This window comes from Schistocerca piceifrons, chromosome 2 (assembly GCF_021461385.2).
Source record: "Schistocerca piceifrons isolate TAMUIC-IGC-003096 chromosome 2, iqSchPice1.1, whole genome shotgun sequence".
NCBI lineage: Eukaryota > Metazoa > Arthropoda > Insecta > Orthoptera > Acrididae > Schistocerca > Schistocerca piceifrons.
Window position 1 is genome coordinate 147,326,434 of NC_060139.1, and position 21,176 is coordinate 147,347,609.

Sequence of the window (21,176 nt, forward strand, 5' to 3'; positions counted from 1 at the left end):
TGGTTCTGTCAGTGTGATCATGTGATGTATCTGACCCCAGGAATGTGTCAATAAAGTTTCCCCTTCCTGGGACAATGAATTCACGGTGTTCTTATTTCAATTTCCAGGAGTGTACTTAAACCTAACTAACCTAAAGACATCACACACATCCATGCCCGAGGCACGATTCGAACCTGCGACCGTAGCAGCAGCGCGGTTCGGGACTGAAGCGCCTAGAACCGCTCGGCCACAACGGCCGGCCTCTTCATTCTGTCTCATAAATGTTCGAAGGGATTGTTGTCGAGCGATCTGCGGGGCTAAACCATTCACTCAAATTTTCCAGAATGTTCTTCAAACCAATCGCGGACAAATCTGGCCTGGTGACATGACATGGTTGTTTTGGAACATGAAGTCATTATCGGCTACAAATGGTTTGCAAGTAGCCGAAAATAATCATTTCCAGTCAATGACCGTTTCAGTTGGACCAGAGATACCTGTCCCTTCCACAGCATTATGCAGCCACCACCAACTTGCACAGTGTCTTGTATACAAACTGGTCCATGGATTCGTGCTGTTTGCGCCACATTCGTACGCTACCATCATCAGCTCTTACCAGCTGAAATCGGGGCTTATCTGATGAGGCCACGGTTTCGCCGTTGTCTAGCGTCCAATCGATGTCACGAGCCCAGGAGAGGCACTGCATGTCGTGCTGTTAGCAAAGGAACTCGCATCTGTCGTCTGCTGCCCTAGCCCATTAACCCCACATTCCGCCGCACTGTCCTAACGGACTCGTTCGTCTTATCTGCACACTGATTTCTGCGGTTGTTTCACCAAGTGTTGCTTGTCTGTTAGCACAGACAACCCCAAACAAACGCAGCTGCTCTCGGTCGTTAAGAGAAGACCGTCGGTCGTTGTTTTCTCCGTGGTGAGATGTGCTGACTGTAGTTTGATACTCTCAGCGTGCTCTTGATACTGTGGATCTCTGAATTACCTGACGATTTCCAAATGGAATGCCCCATGCGTCTGGCTCCAAGCACCATTTTGCGTTCAGTGTCTGTTAATTCCCGTCTGAATCACCTGAGTACAAACGACAGCTCCGCCAATGCACTCCTTTTTTATACCGTGTCTACGCGATGCTGTCGCCATCGGTATATGTGCATATCGTTTTTGTCACCTCAGTGTATTTGTGGTGGCCTGTCGTAGCCATCTCACCTTGTTTATGTACAATTGCATAATATTATGGGAGCTTGACGGTTGTGCAGGTGTCGCTGGCGAGTGTGTCAGGAGGCGTCGGCCCGCCGCGCCGAGGGCGCATGCGCAGGCCGGCGGTGCCGCGGTGCCCCGCCCGGCGTCGCAGGCGTCCGCACAGCCCCACTCCCGGCCGCAACGGCGCCGCGAATAAAAACCGCGGCCGGCCGGCGCTGCGGGCGCGCCAATTGCGTCGCGGTGGCACTTGCGGTTGGCCGCGACCGCCGCCTGCGCACTAGCGTCCCGACGCCTCAAGACGCTCGCTTGTGGTTAACCGCAAGTCGACGCACGCGCCCTGGCTACCCCGCGCCGTGCCCGTAGTTGAAGGCGTCGCCGCTGGGAGGCGCGGGCGTCTCTCCGAACGGGGGTTGCGGCAACGCGCGTGACGGCGCCATCGGACCGGGAACGTGATGGACGGAAACTGTGGCACTTGCCCGTGCCGTCAACACAGGACACTTTCGCATTGCACGGGGTTTCTCAACAGCAAAATGGACACGTAAGAAAAGAAACGGACCGGCCGTTTAGTTACACATATCGCCGCTGTGCGTCGCGGGCGTTCCGTCAAAAGCGGTTTGCGGCAGCGCGCGCAACAGCGCCTTCGAACAGGGAAAGAAGACGGACGGAGATTGAAGACATGCGCGGAAAATCGGGCTAATCCTGTGTTGTGTACATAGTTCCGCATAGTCAGCGCGTACACAACTTTCCCACTAGAGCGCGCCCCGCTAAGCACAACAGCGCAGGCGCAGCGCTCGTCCGTCTCCGCACTACGAGATGGCTCTGTCTTAGAGACGGACCAAATTCTGCATCCGCCGATCCGCGTATTAATATGTAACGCAGCCAGTGAGATTGCTGCTAACGTAGAACCTTTTCTCCTCGCAGATCACACTCGCGCAGTGATACCTGAATACGCGAGGTATTATAACGAGTGTACAGATCTCCGATTAGTCAGTCTGCATTTGTCTGCACCAGTCTGCATTAGTCTGTACTAGTCTATAGTCAAGTTTCAGTCTGCGCCTAATAAGATTTCCATATTCCTGTACATAGCCATGAAGAGAAATATATAGACACTTTGTCAAGTATCAGAGATATGTGAGAATAAAATTAACGTACCAAGACCAAAGGAGCTTCAGATTGTCAATTGTAAAAAGCATCCAGAATCAAGTTACGTAATGTCTATGCTTTTTATTATTTTAATAAATGTGTGTGAAAATTAATCAAGTTCTGCTTAAAGTTGGTCACTGTCAATCTGCTATTCTAAGCGTGCAAGTGGCATTTCTATCGTCTGACCTAACGGCAGAAGATAAAAACGCCACGATAAGACCACGAGACATATTGCTGACACTCGCCTACTTCGTTAGAGCGACAAGTCAAATAATCTGATGGTGTGTGTACCGAAGGTATTACAGTACGCACAACACACCCTGAAATGTAAAAGCTTAGAGATAATTGTTGCCATCTGTACTCGGTACGGGAAATATAAAAAGTGACACTCATCTCACCCCTAAAGCATATTTAGGAGTGAAACCAAAGTCAATTTTGGTAGTTCCCGTACCCAACAACAGATGGCTACACTTATCTCTAAGTTTTTATATTCGAGGGTTAGCCCGTTTTTTCCGCGCGTGTCTACAGTTGTGCCAGTCACCTGTGGCGCCAAGAGAGGACACTTTTTCGCTACACAGTGCTCTTAGGACGAACAGGACACTTGTGTAAAAGAAGAGGTCACTTGTGTGTCAATATGGGGTCGGGCGCCATGCCGGCCGGGGTGGCCGAGAGGTTCTAGGCGCTTCAATCTGGAACCGTGCGACCGCTACGGTCGCAGGTTCGAATCCTGCCTCGGGCATGGATGTGTGTGATGTTCTTAGGTTAGTTAGGTTTAAGTAGTTCTAAGTTCTAGGGGACTGATGACCTCAGCTGTTAAGTCCAATAATGCTCAGAGCCATTTGAACCATTTTTTTCGGGCGCCATCCTGTATAAAACATGTTTATCCACCAGACTGATCTGACTCCCTCTCTCACTACAGCTCATTTTATTATACATGATACTCATATGGCGTCACAGACGTATTGCTGTGCAGCGCCATATGTTCTCCAGTTTTTGCACTTGTTTTTGGTTTCAATAAAACCCCTTCAGTCATGTTTGTCAATTTTTACCTCTCTGCCTATGTTAGTCCGTTAATCAGTGCACTTTGAAATTTTAAACAGACTTTTGAGTCACTCTGTATACACACCCCATGTCTACAGTTTTAAAAACTACTCTGTAATTATTTCTCATTCTGTGCATATGTGGCCTTGGCGTATGACACAAGATCGGAACTCTAAAATTTGATTTCTGGGGGTTGCTTTGGCAGACGAAACTTCTGCTGGTATTTTGAGGAAAACTGACCTATGTCAGTATTATACATCCTAACAACAAGAATATCTGAAGAAAATTTCTGCTATGGCCGGCACTGCCAACCATTTATGAAACCACAGCATTTTCTTCGTAACAAAGCAAGTGTTTCTGATATACTCATTTTAAACTTGAGCAACGTATCTATCATCTACTTTAGTAATTTCATCCTTTAATGATAGCTTCAGTTAGGACGTGTAGTACCCATGGCTATGTGAAGAAGAAGTTAATTGGTATTCTTTAACTCTGTTGAAACTCTTTCTTGCTGTCTCTGCCTTCCGCATAAGCAGAACATAAGCATTTATCAGTGGTTCCCTTTGTCTTTCATTTACAATCCGGTTATCAGTTTTAAATTTATTAGATATTTGACAGGTGTCCTTTTCGGAATATTGGAAGATATTAGAGTCTTCATTAAAATTTCAATATGGAGCTATATACTGAAATTACGCTCGTATCCATTGTCGCACTTTACCTAAATTTTAACTAGAAACTAGGATAGTACAAACATGTAACGCACAGTTGTGCCTGTCTAGAATTACTGTAAATGTGAAACTGTAATTTGGAGATTCACATTACTCTATTGTATTACTGACCAAAGAGGCTTCACTTGTTATAAGTGCACAAATATGTTGATAGGTGGCGGGGAAATATACTTTTGATTACATGGTCCGTTTCTTCCCCTAAGGTCTCTGCCATGGCTGCAAGAAGCAAAACCTAACTCAAAAATGGTAAAAACGGATATGATCCAATTTTTACTCAAGGATCCAAATATAAAGTAGAGTTTAACATCCTGTAGACATAAAGGTCGCTAAAGACGTAACGAAACGTGTACAAGGCAAGGATACTGAGAAAAATTGACTATATTTATTTAAGAAATTGTCCCGGCATTCACTTCAAGCGATTCATCGAAACCTCAGAAAACATAAACCTGGATTTTAAGATACTCCTAACTCAATAACATAACTGTTAAGAAATGCCTTAATTTCCGCTACCAAGTGTAAGCTCGCCAGGTTCTTGCGGAGTACTGTGGTACACATGAAAACAGCATCAGCAACATGTGGTTTTATACCAAGCATCATCATAGAATACTGCAGATACAAGCGCCACTGAAATATAAGGTGAAAGAACCACGAGAAGTTTTTCAACTACACGTCATATTTGTCCACAAGTCAAGGAAAGTATGTAATGAAGCAGACAACCAGTAAACCCCGTACTATGTAAAGAATCGAACTCTCACATATAAAATAGCTTTAAACTTATGATTACTTTGCAAATGAGTTAATGTTTCAAATGTTTGACGTTAAGCAAGTGAACCAGGAAAAGTTTAGAAAAGATTTAAATTGTACATAAAGTTTGTTGCGAGTCACTATATGTTCCTATTCTCAAACAGTGGATGAATACAGTCCGGGTATTTCCGCACTGTGAGTTATTCTGCCTCAAGATACATACACAGTTTCCAACTATCGTACTTGACTTTCTGTGTTAAACCCGTAACATAAAATTATACCTCATAGCGAGTAGTTTATGATGGCATTTTGAAATTTTAAATTTTGTCAATAATTATATGAAATATTGATAATCAAATTTCCATTGCCCCTGGAAGCCGTCAGATAGGCAACCTGCAACTGAAATCTTGCACCATGAACCACGAACCGGATTAGCCGTTAACCACGAACCTAGATCCCCTATGTCCTGCGTAAGACCATGATCCTCTCGTTTAGGAACAACTGTATTCTTACTAAACGCACCTAATGTAAAATGTCATCTAGGAATCTGTGTATAATTTAGCTCTAAATTGAGAAAAATGATTTTCAGTCTTTGGAGAAGTACGAATCCTGAAAATTCTTGTTTTAATAACACGTTATTTGGCGATTTCAAATTGAAGTAATCGTTCTTATGCTATGCTTATGCTCTGTACTCTCAATGATTAAGGTGATGAACAAGTATCCAGAAGGAGGAGATCTCAGTTCCCTTTCTAACCGACGATATGTGTGCTTCCAATAGATGCCTAAATCACTTCGAGCGAAAACTGGAATTATTCCTTTGATTAAGAAATATTTGTTATTTCTTTGATTAATAAAAATTGAACAAGTATATTAATTTAAATATGTAGGGTCTCATCTTAAGTATACAAAACAAACCGGTGATGAAATGCAGCCTCAAAGAGTTAGGTATTTCTGTAGCACAATGTGACGAACGTTGGAAAGTAACGTTCTAAAACAAAATCTGTTCAAACAATAAGGAGACATAAGAAATCATATGAAATGTGGTTCTCCGATGTGTAGCGGGGTACTCGCTCCTAGATTATAAGAAAACATTGAAATTCGACAGGAGTTAAATGTAGAGTCAGTCGCCGATGCCATAAAAAATACAAAATGAAGTGGACGGATCATGTTCAGTGTATGGAAGACAATAAATCACTATGATCGCCTTGCAGTATAATGCCAGAACAAAAAAAGTATATCGGCCATCCTTTAAACTGGTGCTTGTAGGCGTACAGCTATAGGCAGAACAAGACAGTAGGTCTTATGTATGATGTCGGTGATGGTGATAATAATGATAATGATTCCTCTGAATCGGCCACCCATCCTCTTATGACTGAACAAGTTCTCCTTCTCCAATTTCCTTTCTTTCTTTCTTTCGCTTACGCCTTAGTCCCGCGGCGATCGCAGGGTTGGCGTGGTTACAACGGATTTGGCAAGGTTAGTGTGTAGGGGTGGCCGGATGCCCTTCCTGTCGCCACCCCGTACCCCCCCATGGGACGGAATCAGTGTACCTCAGCTGTCTGCATCTAGTGTAAATCGTGAAACAGTGCGAACGTGTTTCAAATGTCTGCGACTCGTGAAACTGAGGTGGAACGTGGAGACCAGCCCGGTATTCACCTAGGGGGACGTGGAAAACCGCCTAAAAACCACATCCACGCTGGGCGGCAGACCGGCCCTCGTCGTTAATCCGCCGGGCGGATTCGATCCGGGGCCGGCGTGCCTACCCGAGTCCAGGAAGCAGCGCGTTAGCGCTCTCAGCTACCCTGGCGAGTCCTTCTCCAATTTCCTCAGGATGTGTAAATTGAAGCTGGAGACATGTGGGAGGGGGGGGGGGCGGGAGGGGGCGGGGAAGAAAAGGAAGGAACTGATGATATCAGCTGCTTCGAGACTTCATGCGGAATCAATGGTGACGAGTGAAACTGTGTACCGCATCAGGATTCGAACTACGTCAGCCACTGCCCCACACGCTCGCAGTGTTAATGGGAAATTTGCGGACTATCTCGGCGAGATCCTCGGCCAACTGAGATTCCTATCTAGCGGCTCATTCCCCGTTCCCCCCCCCCCCCCCCCCCCCCCATGTCCTCCGTGCTCGCTAATTTTAGATTCCCGCTGGAGGTCGAACGTAAATGTGCATCCGCACTGGAGGTTGTGGATTCACAGCTCATCGAGGCGTATGAATGGGTGTTATTATGGCTGAGAGAATAGACACCACGTATTCATAAAACTTCAAACTTACTCGCTGCTTCCCCCTTTAGTTTGACAATCCTTTCCTATTACTGTCTAAATTACCACGTACTTCATGCCACTAGCTGTTCGTTTCTTTCAGTGAAACCTCTTCTTAAGTCGAAGAGTTTAGATGAACAGCATTGATTTTATACTGAGATGGTAAAGTTAATTTTTCAGCTTCTTAGAGATTTAACTCGTGCAATCTGCGGGCTATTGTGTCCATTGTCATTGGAGATAAAATAGATTGTTAGGTCGCGGCAAATTTCTTCTTCACAATTGACGTTTTGGGTGCTTTCTCAGGATCTTTTTTAGGATCTTTCGGCGTCCTCAGTAGGTCAACAGTGACATATACCATTCGATCACTTTCGCGTTGGCTTATAAGCGCGGGAAAACTCCCTTTTGTAAGTAAACGCGACATTTACCTATGACTATGTTCAGCTGACCGGAAACACCAGGTAGTCCTGAAGAAAGTCCTACCAGAAGTATCTAAACGTCGATTAAGAAGAAGAAAGTCGAAGAGCAATATGACATGACCACTAACAACATAGAAGATTTTACCTTCATTTCAGTTATCAATTTGGCTAGTTTACAACAGTGACTCATAAGGTCGCTGAAGCACAAAATACAGATTCGCTTTGAGCAGCCGCCTCTCGGGACGCCTCGTTTCTCGCCAGAGACGAGAGCGTGGACTGTGAAAGCAGCTTCGTTTCGTTTCATAACCGCGCTCAGCTTTAGTCTCGATATCTGCAGGTATTTCATACTTGGCTGCGTGGGAGAGCGTACGAGGCGCTGGGGAAAAGAAGAGGTCCGGTGAAAAAGACGCTTTCTGGCCAGAAACAAGAGGCAGCGTTGGCTTTGGCGCTCGTGAGGTTGTGTAACAGTGAGAAGAACGTGGCGCCAGCAACGGCTTTCGCCGCTCGTGTATACTGTTCGCTAGAGGCGCTTACCTTTACGTTCGTGATATTTTTAAGGACCAAAATGTATGAGGTAATCTTCCTGCCAGGTTGGAATCCAGTTGCAAGGCCTGCGTCTATTTATATCAGCGCAAGCCAACTTACAATGACTGGCAAAGGGTTCTGGTAACACTGTCTTGCCGGCCGATGTGGCCGAGCGGTTCTAGGCGCTTCAATCTGGAACCGCGCGACCGCTCCGGTCGCAGGTTCGAACCTGCCTCGGGCATGGATGTGTGTGATGTCCTTATGTTAGTTAGGTTTAAGTAGTTCTAAGTTCTAGGGGACTGATGACCTCAGATGTTAAGTCCCATAGTGCTCGGAGCCATTTTTTTAACACTGTCTTATCCTCCCTTTCCCGTTCCATTCGAGAATGATGCACTGGAAGGATACTTGTCGCTGAACCTCCATTGTTGCTGTGGTTTTCAGTCCGAAGACAAAACTTGATGTAACTTGCCATCCTTGTCTACCCTGTACAAACTTGTTCATCTCTACAAGCTACCTCCACTTGATTCTGCTTACTGTACTCCAAACTTGGCCTCCTCCTACTCACAGACACACGCTACCTGCCATTAGCAAGTCCATGATTATTTGATGCTTTAGGATGTGCCCTACCAACCGATCTCTTCATTTATTGAAGTTGTGCCATAAATTTCTATTTTTCCCAATTCTATTCAGTACCTTCTCATGATCTCTGAACTGAGCCAGTCCTCACCCTACTTCCTTCATACTTGGTTGTGAGCTTTTGCGAGGCCAATTTTACGATCTTTAATTATGTGTGACATGTGGTTATGTAAACATTTTTAACTTTGTGGTCTTTCAGTTCCTCCAAACGAAATATGAATTGAATATCCACCTGATATACTGCTTTTTCTTCCTGTGGTGATGGTCGCTCTGACTGAAACCAGTGAAGAATAAACAATAATTCATACAACTGATGGCAGAAATGCAGTTCTCCAAACGAAATATGAATTGCATATCCACCTGATATACTGCTTTTTCTTCCTGTGATGATGGTCGCTCTGACTGAAACCAGTGAAGAATAAACAATAATTCATACAATTGATGTCAGAAATGCAGTTCTTCAAGTAACTCAGGGTTCTAGTGTTACAACACATTTCAAAAGCTTCTCTTCTCTTCTTGCCTGAACTGTTTGTCGCCTAGCTTTCACTTTCGTAGAAGGTACACCCAAGACAAATATCTCCATAAAAGACTTCTGAAAATTTGAATTTATATTCGATGTTAACAAATTTCTCTTTTTCGTCAAAGAATTTTCTTGCTATTGCCTCTCTGTTTTGGCAATTACCAGTTATAATGCTTTCTAAATAGCAATACTCGCCAACTAATGTCTCATTTCATAATATAATTCCCAAAATATCGTCTGATATAATCGTCTACATTATTTTAATTCTCTTTTACTTTTGTGTATGAGCTCTAATTTCCTGATTTTTTTTTAGTCGTGGTTATTACGCAAGATATAGGCCCATGTAGCAAGAGGTAATATGTCATCTTGTAGAACTGGGTGTACTGCAGGTATTCCGCGTTTTCCCAACACGGTATTTCGACGTCGTGACTCGTCGTCTTCATCAGTCTCAGGAAATACCTGATCAAGACGGCGTGTTACGACTTTGAAATACCATGTTGGGAAGAAGCGGAACACCGGCAGTATACCCGATTCTACAAGATGACAACGAATCGCCGTGAAAGTCTGAGAAGTTATAAGAGGTAATATGCTGCTCGTCTTTCCTTAGAATATACTCTCGTAGAATTTCAACTGTAAACCTATCTGTGATACACCACGCCTCTTGAATAGCTTCTGCAACCGGAGACTGAGCATTTCCATAATGATCTTGCGCTTACTGAACGAATCCACGCCCAAACGCACCGCTGTTCGTTGTATCTTGTTTGTCCTTTCAATTCCACTTGGTTAAGTTCTTAGACTGATGAGCAGTATCCAAGAATCGGTCTCTCAAGCGCCTCGTAAGCCACTTCCATTGTGAATTAATTATTTTTCCTTAAGACTGTTCCAATGAACCTCAGCCTGGCATTGGTTTCCCGTAATTTGTTATAGTCTATGTAATCATTGCATTTAGGTCTTTCTGGATGGTCACTCCTAAACATCATTCGATAATTACTGTTTTCAGTGATTTGTGCTCAACGGCATAACCAAACAGTAATGAATCTCTTCACCCATTTATGCACGACACGTACACTTATGTTCAGGATCAACTGCAAGTACCTGTACCAAAGTCAATCCTCTGTGGGTCTTACTGCTATTGTCCTCTGATGCTGAAACCTCCCTGCAGGCATCAGAATTAATTACTAGTAGGTTCGAACAACACACAGGTGTTACGGGCATACTTCGGGAACTCAAATGGGAATTACTGGAGAGAGGCGACGATCTTTTCGAAGAAGGCTATTGAGAGTATTTAGAGAACAGACATTTGAAGCTGACTGTATAACGATTCTGTTGCCTCCAGCATACATTACGCCTAAGGACCTCGAAGGTAAGATACGAGATATTAAGGTTCATGTGGAGGCGTATAGACAGTCGTTTTTCCCTCGATTTATTTGCAAGTAGAACAGGAAAAGAAATGACCAGCAGTGGTACTGGTTACCCTCCGCCACGCGCCGTTCGGTGGATTACGGATTATCTATGAGGATGTAGATGTAGGTCGTTCGCGAAGTGTCTCATGAGTCTTCTAAATTCATCCACGATATAATTTATATACAGGGTGTCCCAGCTATCTTGTCCACCCAAAATATCTCTGGAACAATAACAGCTTTTGGAAAACGACTTTCACCGGTATCAATGTAGGGCTGGGGCCCATGAATGTACATATTTGGAAACATTCTAAAACGAAAGCATATATGTTTTTTAACACAAACTTATGTTTTTTTTAAATGGACCTGCTATATTTTTTCTTCAGCACTCCATAGCACGACAAAGCACATACACAATGGTGTTGATTGCATCGCAATATTCCCATTACATCCCGAGATATTGAGACGCGAAGTTGACGCTTGAAACACCCGACATGCCCTGCTAGCGCACGTCCTGAGGCTCAGGCGTGAACCCCATGCTGCCCGTAATCGCGATGTGATTGACATGTGTAATCGCAACTCCATACTAATCAAGAGGTCCGAAACGAATAATACGGTCTGCTGCCATCAACTCTCATAAGCACATAATGGTTTCCCTCTTGCACGTTTTACGTATCTACGTACACAATATGAACCAATACCGATCGGCGTACACCCGTCAGGTTGTCTTATTTATCCCGCACACCCAAAATAAGGTTTATCTAATGCGTTATATGACACATTGTGCCTGTCGCAAGTTTCTACAAAGGGCCATTTTACCCAGCGATGTGAAGAAACATTTGTTTGCAACAATTTGTCATTTAACGCATTAGATGAACATAACATTGATAATTATGTGATAATAAAACTAATTGGTTAAACATGTTTACATTCATCTTCTATGTCCTACCTGAACTTTCCAAATCAAAACATTTTTACCTAAACAACGGTAAAACTTTTAGTCCACTTGCTCGTTTCACTAAAACCATCAACATGAATTTTACTATTACGAGTGAATGATTAACTGTCACTTGCGCTATATCTACAGTAAAGTAAAGTTTTAACGTTGAACGGCATTACATTTTTAGTAACGGATTAACGATAAGCGAAATTGACTTTGTGACTAACGTTGCGGTACACATATATGTTACAGAACCGCATCACCCCTAGCCTATGGGATAAATACCTGCTGGAACGTAAGACGTTAATACAGGATGGCAGCGGACCGTATTATTCGTTTCGGACCTCTTGATTAGTATGGAGGTGTGACTACACATGTCAATCACATCGCGATTACGGGCAGCATGGGGTTCACGCCTGAGCCTCAGGACGTGCGCTAGCAGCGCGTGTCGGGTGTTTCAAGCGTCAACTGCGCGTCTCAATATCTCGGGATGTAATGGGAATATTGCGATGCAATCAACGCCATTGTATATGTGCTTTGGCATGCTATGGATTGCTGAAGAAAAAATATAGGAGGTCCATTTAAAAAGAACATAAGTTTGTGTTAAAAAACACATATGCTTTCGTTTTAGAATGTTTCCAAATATGTACATTCATGGGCCCCAGCCCTACATTGATACCGGTGAAAGTCGTTTTCCAATACCTGTTATTGTTCCAGAGATATTTTGGGTGGACAAGATAGCTGGGACACTCTGTATATTGTGTACAAGAACGGTCATATAACACGCTCTACTGTTAGTTCCGAATGTGGTGTCACCGCCAGACACCACACTTGCTAGGTGGTAGCCTTTAAATCGGCCGCGGTCCGTTAGTATACATCGGACCCGCGTGTCGCCACTGTCAGTGATTGCAGACCGAGCGCCACCACACGGCAGGTCTAGAGAGACTTCCTAGCATTCGCCCCAGTTGTACAGCCGACTTTGCTAGGAAAGGTTCACTGACCAATACGCTCTCATTTGCCGAGACGATAGTTAGCTTAGCCTTCAGCTACGTCATTTGCTACGACCTAGCAAGGCGCCATTACCAGTTTATATTCAGTGTAATAATGCCTAAACAAGAGCGATGTTCTCCAATTGTGGATTAAAGTTAAGTATTCCAAGAACTACGTTATTTTCTTTATAGGATAATTACTTTACCTTGTTCCAGACCTCACGCCAATCTGCGTGAGCTTAACGCGTGCCTTTCGGCTACCTCCGAGTGGCTTGGCTGTCTTGCCACGCCACTACACCGAAATTACCTTCACATCTGTCGATTTTGTTCCGCTTAGAACTATCTCTTGAATTGTATTTGCAACGAATGCCTGAAGAAGTCAGAAATCTAACGCGATACTTGGTAATCGCGTATTTTTTTCCATTAAATGACAGTGCCACACTGTATCGAATGCCTTCAGAAATTCAAGAAAAGAGGCACCGAGTTGAGTCGCTGCCTACGGCTTTCTACATCTCATGGCGAACAGAGGGGGCTGAGTTTAACAAGGGCCGGCCGCGTTAGCCGAGCGGTTCTAGGTGCTTCAGTCAGGAACCACGCGACTGCTACGGTCGCAGGTTCGAATCCTGCCTCGGGCATGGATGTGTGTGATGTCCTTAGGTGTGTTAGGTTTAAATAGTTCTAAGTCTAGGGGACTGATGACCTCAGATGTTAAGTCCCATGCTGCTCAGAGCCATTTGAACCATTTCAAAAAGGTCTCTCTTTACGGAAACGACGTCAATTCCTAAAAAGAGATTTTCCTTCTCCACACGCGTCATAGCATATGAGAATTAAATATCCTTATTTCTACAATAAACTGGTGTTATAATTTATCCAACGAACCTTCTTGAAAACGGAAATGACACGTGCTCTTTTCAGTCATTAGGTATCTTTCGTTACACTAGCAACGTATGACGGACTACTGCAAGAAGTTCGTCTCTCAGTATTTATCATCGGAGTCCTAATTGGTCTGTTTTCAAGTGATCTGGTACGGCTTACATCCAGTCACACATCCAGTCACACATACGCGTACACAGTTCAAGTGGGAGGGTGCTTCGTACCAGTATGTCCTGAGCCATTCGTGTATGGAATTAATGACCTTCTATATGAGTCATAAGCTTTTCAGGTGCTTCCTGAGCGATTTTTATGGTGTTAGTAGCAGAGTAGTTGCACAGTATTGGTCGAATATCCGTTACCTAAATTTACCCTACCCTACTTCCTCTCTCTATAAAAGTTTTTCACTCACATTCCCTGGACAGTTTAGATAGACTTTCGCATGAGCTGCACAGATCTGTTACGATCCTAGCATTACGTTACTGGAGTTATTTGTTCGATGTCTGCTGTCATGCATACTTTATAATGAATTCAAACACTGGAAAAGTGCCCTAGAAACGGTCGCACTGATGTACTGTGTACTATTTCCTCTACAGATAGCCGGCCGTGGTGGCCGAGCGGTTCTAGGCGCTTCAGCCCTGAACCGCTCGACTGCTACGGTCGCAGGTTCGAATCCTGCCTCGGGCATGGATGTGTGTGATGCCCTTAGGTTAGTTAGGTTTAAGTAGTTCTAAGTTCTAGGGGACTGGTTACCTCAGAAGTTAAGTCCCATAGTGCTCAGAGCCATTTGAACCATTTTGAATCTCTACAGATACGCGGAACTTACCCAGAACCCTCCCAGGAAACCAGTCTTCCAAACACCTTTCCCTCCAATGATTTCACGTGGTCACTCCATTACATATCGATCCACAATATCCCGTACATATTTAAATGGTATAGCAGCTCCTTGAAGTTAACCACTAATCCTAAGTGGAAATACTTTGGTCATTATATTTGAGTCGTTCTGTATTTCCTTACCATTATCTAATGACGGTACAATATTATTAGTAGTTCTAGCATACTGAGCACTTTGATAGTTCTGTAACGCTTTCCTGTAGCACCCTAGATGCTACTTTCGCTTTCGTTTACCTTCGTCATCGAGTAAGGCGTGTGAGAGCTATTACTAAAAGTTCACTGGCACCATGTCATTCAGCGTCTTGAGATCGCTGTAATTTTTGGAGTATCAGAGATTTTAGGTGCGAGATTCTTGTGTTTGGGACATTAAATGTCACCGGAAGTGACAGATACTGGGAAATTTATATCAGGATTTTTTGTGCGCAGCTTTTCGTACACTCATTTCATGACAATCGCTAAAATAGTTTAACTATCGGAATAGCCATAGATAAAGGCACAAAGCCCCAGAAAAACATACCATATGCAATTAAAAAACTCTACTAAAAGGTCTCCGTTTGATATTACCAACGGCAGTACCAGTGGTCTAAAAAGTGGCTAGGTTTTGAGTGTACAATTTCCAGCTCCTAATATAGCGTACAATAGACCCTCCAACAACCGGTGGCTTGAAAAAGAAGATTGTTCGTCCGCTTTGAATTAATGCTTAAATTTTTATTTTATCAAACAAACAGAAAAGTCGTTTGTGTTATCTAGCACCCCACAGGAAACAATACTTGTTTCCTGTGCATCAGCAAAGGATAGTATACCGGCTACGTCGTTCGCCGGAAAAGGTAGAAATAGTCCCTCATCACTTTAAAAGGTTTGTTAATGCTCTCAAATATTTTTGCATTAGAGTGTAATAGTTTTGTGAAGTGTTCAGATCTTGGTATTGTTAGAGCACAAATTATTGATTTTCTTTCATTGTGTATAAAAATGAAACGGTCAATTTTATATCAAACCTCAAAATATAGTCTACCTATTAACTGGTAAAAAAAATGTCGTAACTAATATTTTTGAACAAGTGTTGTATTTTTTTGAATACTTCCGGGCCCTTATTGAGAAGCACCTATGACGGGGACAGCTACGAAACTATCGGGAAATCTCGTCTATTAAAGGAACATTGAAGTCTGTCGTGGTGCAACTGAATGGGGTTGCTGCTAATGACGCGTTACTGACGTCGGACGCCTGTGACGTAAGGACGGACGACAGAAGTGTTGTCAGGGATATATCGGAACTAATGACCACACGTCAGTAGCTGTCATGGGCGTAGTTTTTATCTTCGTATTGACGAAAGATCTCGTATGGAATTTCCTTGTCTGATCTTAATATCTACTTAAAGTCGGCAATAAACTTGGGTTTACCGTGTGTGTTACTCCTCACTATTTCCATAATTTCGAAGAGCTATTTTTACACTGGTTTCCGGCCCCCAGATAATTTAGGAAGAGAGTAATAATACTTAAAGTTATCCCATTGGTTGCTCAGTCGATAAGAGCCAGTACACCACCGCCATTATCAGATATTTTGTTTGGCACGGTGATCTCACATTGACGTAAGGAGAGGAAATAAAATTATGGAATGTTTTGATAATCTTACAACATTGTATGGTAGGCAGACACGTCCGTCAGTACAATGAAGTGAAAGACTAGTACTTTCAATGAGCGTTCACTTACAATTTGCCAACTGTATATGTGCTGTATGCTACGCAGATGTCCTATAGAACGAAGGTGAAAATTGGTTGGACTGATATAATTAGGCATAAGGAGGTTCTCCATAGAATCGACAAGGTGAGGAACATGTGGAAAACACTGAAAAGAAAAGGGGACAGAATGACAGGACGTTTGTTAAGACATCAGGGAACGACTTCAATGGTACTTTAGGGAACTGTACGGGTTAAAAACTGTAGGGAAAGAATATACTTTCTGCACCCAAAGTGTCTCGATAGATTAGAATTTCCTGAAATATAGAGAAGTGTGGCATCGACACGGGATAACATCGGAAGTTCACTGAGGCTTTTTGCGGATGATGCTGTAGTATATCGAGAGGTTGTAACAATGGAAAATTCTGCTGAAATGCACGAGGATCTGCAACGAATTGACGCATGGTACAGGGAATGGCAATTGAATCTCAATGTAGACAAGTGTAATGTTTTGTGAATACATAGAAAGAAAGATCCTTGTGATTTAGCTACAATATAGCAGGTCAGCAACTGGAAGCAGTTCATTCCATAAATTATCTGGGAGTAGGCATTAGGAGTGATTTAAAATGGAATGATCATATAAAGTTGTTCGCCGGTAAAGCAGATGCCAGACTGAGATTCATTGGAAGAATCCTAAGGAAATGCAATCCGAAAACAAAGGAAGTAGGTTATAGTAAACTTGTTCGCCAACTGCTTGAATATTGCTCACCAGTGTGGGATCCGTACCAGATAGGGTTGATAGAAGAGAGAGAGAAGATCTAACTGAGAGCAGCACGCTTCGTTACAGGATCATTTAGTAATCGCGAAAGCGTTACGGAGATGATAGATAAACTCCAGTGGAAGACTCTGCAAGAGAGACGCTCAGTAGCTGGGTACGGGCTTTTGTTGAAGTTTCGAGAACATATCTTCACCGAGGAGTCAAGCAGTATATTGCTCCCTCCTACGTATATCTCGCGAAGAGACCACGAGGATAAAATCAGAGAGATTAGAGCCCACACAGAGGCATACCGACAATCTTTCTTTCCACGAACAATACGAGGCTGGAATAGAAGGGAGCACCGATAGAGGTACTCAAAGTACCCTCCGCCACACGCCGTCAGTTGGATTGCGGAGTATGGATGTAGATGTAGATGTAGAGACCTTTATCATTCAATGTTACTGTTACTGCCGATAAAAAGATGGGTATCATTCAGTGTTTCAACAAGAGGATGTGAAGAACAAATGCTACGAGCATCATTTGGAAATGTGTAACATGCTAGATGGATTCACATTGAAAACGTGAAAGGTGAGAGTGAAACGAAGCTCTTTCGACTATTGCCTCTGCTTGGAACGAGAAAGAAACAAAATATGCAAAAAGCAGCAAGTAAAGGTGTAACGACGAGTTTATGGATCGTACCTGAATTGCTCAGTCGGTAACGCAAATGCCCTCAGAAGGCAAAGGTTCAGAGTTCTTGCCGCAGTCCGGCAAACAGTTTAAATCTACCAGGAAGATTGAGATCAGTGCAGGGTGAAAATTCGTTTTGGTGTATTAATCCAAACAACTCGACACAAAAGGGGGCAGCTGTAAACTGTGTAGCTTTTCCGTGGGAACGGGGACGCAAGAGACGGAAGGGAGTCCCGAGAAGCTGGTCCCCTGGAACTCCCGACACGGGCCACCCGCCACATTTCGGACGGAACTTTCCTTTCCCTTCTTTACGCTCGCCGATCACTAGAGTGGTCTTTGTCTGCGTCGTGGAATATTTATGGCTCGTGTTTCTTCAGCCAAATTCGGTAGTGCGTTTTTCTTCGTTTGTTCGCCACGGTGTTGCGGCTGCGTTTCTACGTTTTCGTGGGACATTCTGGCAGTCACACTGTATTGTCGTGGTCTTCAGTCCGAAGGCTGATTTGATGCACCTCTCCACGGTAGTCTACCAGTTGTAAGCAGCTTCATATGTCCAAAACCTGCAACCTACAACTGAACATGCTTCCTTTAGCCGAGTCTTGATCTGTCCCTCCACAACGCCCCCCCCCCCCCCCCCACTTCCACCACCCCACCCGCATCAAATTACAGCCATTCACAGACAGACAATTCCTTGTGCCTTATTCCTTCTTTTAGGCAAGTTGTGCCATGAATTTCTTTTCTCCTCGATTCGATTCAGTAACTCTTCACGAATTATCCGACCTATCCCTCTAATCTTCAGCTTTCTTCTGTGGCACCATTTCAGATGATTCAGTTATCTTCAAATGTTACGACCGTTTAAGGGGACTTGGACGCGATGAGGACCCAAAAATGGATTTTTTTATTTAATAAAATTCTGTAGTTCTTCCTGATTCTAAAAACATGTACTTTGTGTATAATACCTCATCATTTTCGTGTTTAGATGCCTTTCTAAAGCAGAGGCGGCGTGAGAATGCATAGGTACCACACTACTGTCAAACAAAAAACTTTGCTTGCAATGTCTCGTTATTTAATTTTGACGCCGTTATTTCCACAGCAACTCGTTGGTGTAATATCCTTGAAGAACATATGTACTGCACTATGAGCTGGGATTAAATGCAAACAAGTAGGTTACTTGAGTTTACTTATGTTTTTCACTTGCTTTTGTGTTGTAAGCTGTTTTTGTTGGCATGTCAACTTTTCAGATTGGTGTACTGAGCGCCATAAAATGTTTTAACGATGGAGTAGCAAGCAGATTAAAAACCATGAGCAAACTAGGCATCAAGACTGGAGACAACATGAAAAGTGGGCTGCTACGAGTGGACAGGCAACGCGTCGCTGAGGCTGAAAAAACTGCTGAAAGCCTGAGAAAGGAGGCCAGAATAATTTTTCGCAATAGATGTTTATGTATACTTAATTACCATTATTTCATCAAATATGAAAGCTACGAAACAAAATTTTGCATTAATAATAGACCTGCTATAGTGTGTGCCTACACAGTGAATCATGTTACTAAACAATGTATTAAATGCTTTAAAATGGAGCGTGTGATATGTTCTTAAATTATTAGAAGTAAAAATTGACTTCTAAAAAACATATTTTAAAAAAATACACAGAACAAGAATTTAGTATATATTCCTGAGTTAGTGTTTCTACAAGTTAATAATTAAAAGAATAAAATTTGTTTTGATCTTTTATTTTGAATACTGTGCAAGAATAGTGTACCTAAAATAAAAATGACGCCTAATTCAGTAAGATAAAAACCAGTATTCAGTCCACTGTTTATCCTAACGTTTTTAAATTTTTTCACATACAGGTCACAATGTACTAATTATTTGCTTAAAATTTCATTCTAATATCTGTTACAGTTTTTGAATTATTGAATTTAAAGATAAAGAGTAAAAACTACAGGCCGTGGCGTCCAGATCGACAAATGCTTTTAGAAAACATCTCCTAACATATTTATGTAAGATGTTGAGATATTCCACATCTGATCGCCCTTATACATCTCCGCAGTTGTCGCTCACCCTGTCTACCACAGTTACCTTGGCGCCGGTTATGATAGCACCAGTTTGCTATGCATGGTGAGTCTAATGAAAACCTTAAATTTGTAATAACAAATCGAAATTTCACGCCGTTATCCTGTAAGCTGGTAATCGTGCTACAAACAGCGTGCAGAATGGCCTGTAGGTGGCAGCATAGTGCAGATGCACACTAGAGAGCCTGTATGGGGAGAGAGTGACCAACCAGACGATACGGCGGCCATTTTTCTGCCAAACTGTGGGCGGGACTTCCGAAAGGCCAGTAGAGGAGTAGTGGAGTACACACTCACCGAATCAAAAGCACAAGACAATATGGCGAAATCATTCGTTAATGCCTTTCTTTACAGCTATAATATACTCATAGTAGCCTACTACGTACAGCACAGGAAAATTTGATACAGTGGCTGTAAAAATTATTCGTTACTTGCATTTATCTCGTTTAAAGTTCATTTACTAGACGTATTGCAATGAAAGTAACGTAAATAAAAAAACATAGTGTATAGGCTTTGTTTTGTATCGGAAGTGCATAACGCTAAAGATTTAACGTACCTGTATTACATCAGCCGACCGGAGTGGCTGAGCGGTTCTAGGCGCTACAGTCGCAGACCGCTACGGTCGCAGGTTCGAATCCTGCCTCGGGCATGGGTGTGTGTGATGTCCTTAGGTTAGTTAGGTTTAAGTAGTTCTAAGTTCTAGGGGACTGATGACCTCAGGAGTTAAGTCCCATTGTGCTCAGAGCCTTTTGAACCATTTTTTGTATTACGTCAGATGAATGAAAGTCGCAAGCAGTTGTTTTCAGCCAAGTGCAGCACAACCTGGCATTGTGTACGAACGGCTACAGAACGAATTACAGATGTCAAAAACAATACTGTACAATTACTAACGTGTTTACTTCAAACATGTAGGCCTACCGACTTCATCACAAAACGCTTCATTATTTTAACTCGTATTTAAGATCGCAAACGCTAATTACGTACTAAAAAGATATACAACTAAATCGAACATGCATGCACAATGCATAACAAGTCTCTCAATAATCCAAATACCTTTGAATCGTTTCCAAAAGTCCTCTGAACTTCAATTCAACTCAAAAGCACGGCGAACATAGGAACCGCGAGAGACGTTTGGCAGAAAAATGGCGCCAAAGCTAATCAACCAATCACGGGCAACTTCACCTATGGCCACTCTCTCTGTATACAGGCTCTCTAGATGCACACATACCGTCGCAGTATCACTATAAAGATGGCCGCCCCACTTGCGACTTGCACCAGGGAAGAACAGCGTTCTATTCTTCGGTTTTTGCAGAGTGCAGGTGTGAAACCTATTGAAATTCATCGCCGAATGAAGGTTCAGTAGGGTGATGCATGTTTGTCACAGCAGCAAGTCTACGAATGAAGTAGGAAGTTCGCAAATGGTGTGACTTCAGTGGAAGATGCTCCTCGTCCAGGTCAGGTACAACGAGTTGTGACTCCACAGAACATTGCAGCAGTTGAAGCCATAGTGAAGAAAAACCGCCAAGTGACACTGAATGACATTGCAGCATGTTTACAGATTAGTCATGGGTCAGTACACCACATTGTGCATGATGTGCTCCAGTTTCACAAAGCGTCTGCAAGATGGGTGCCACGGCAGCTGACTCCTGAAATGAGAGAACGACATGTTGATGCTTGTGAACTTCTTCGGTGCTTTGAA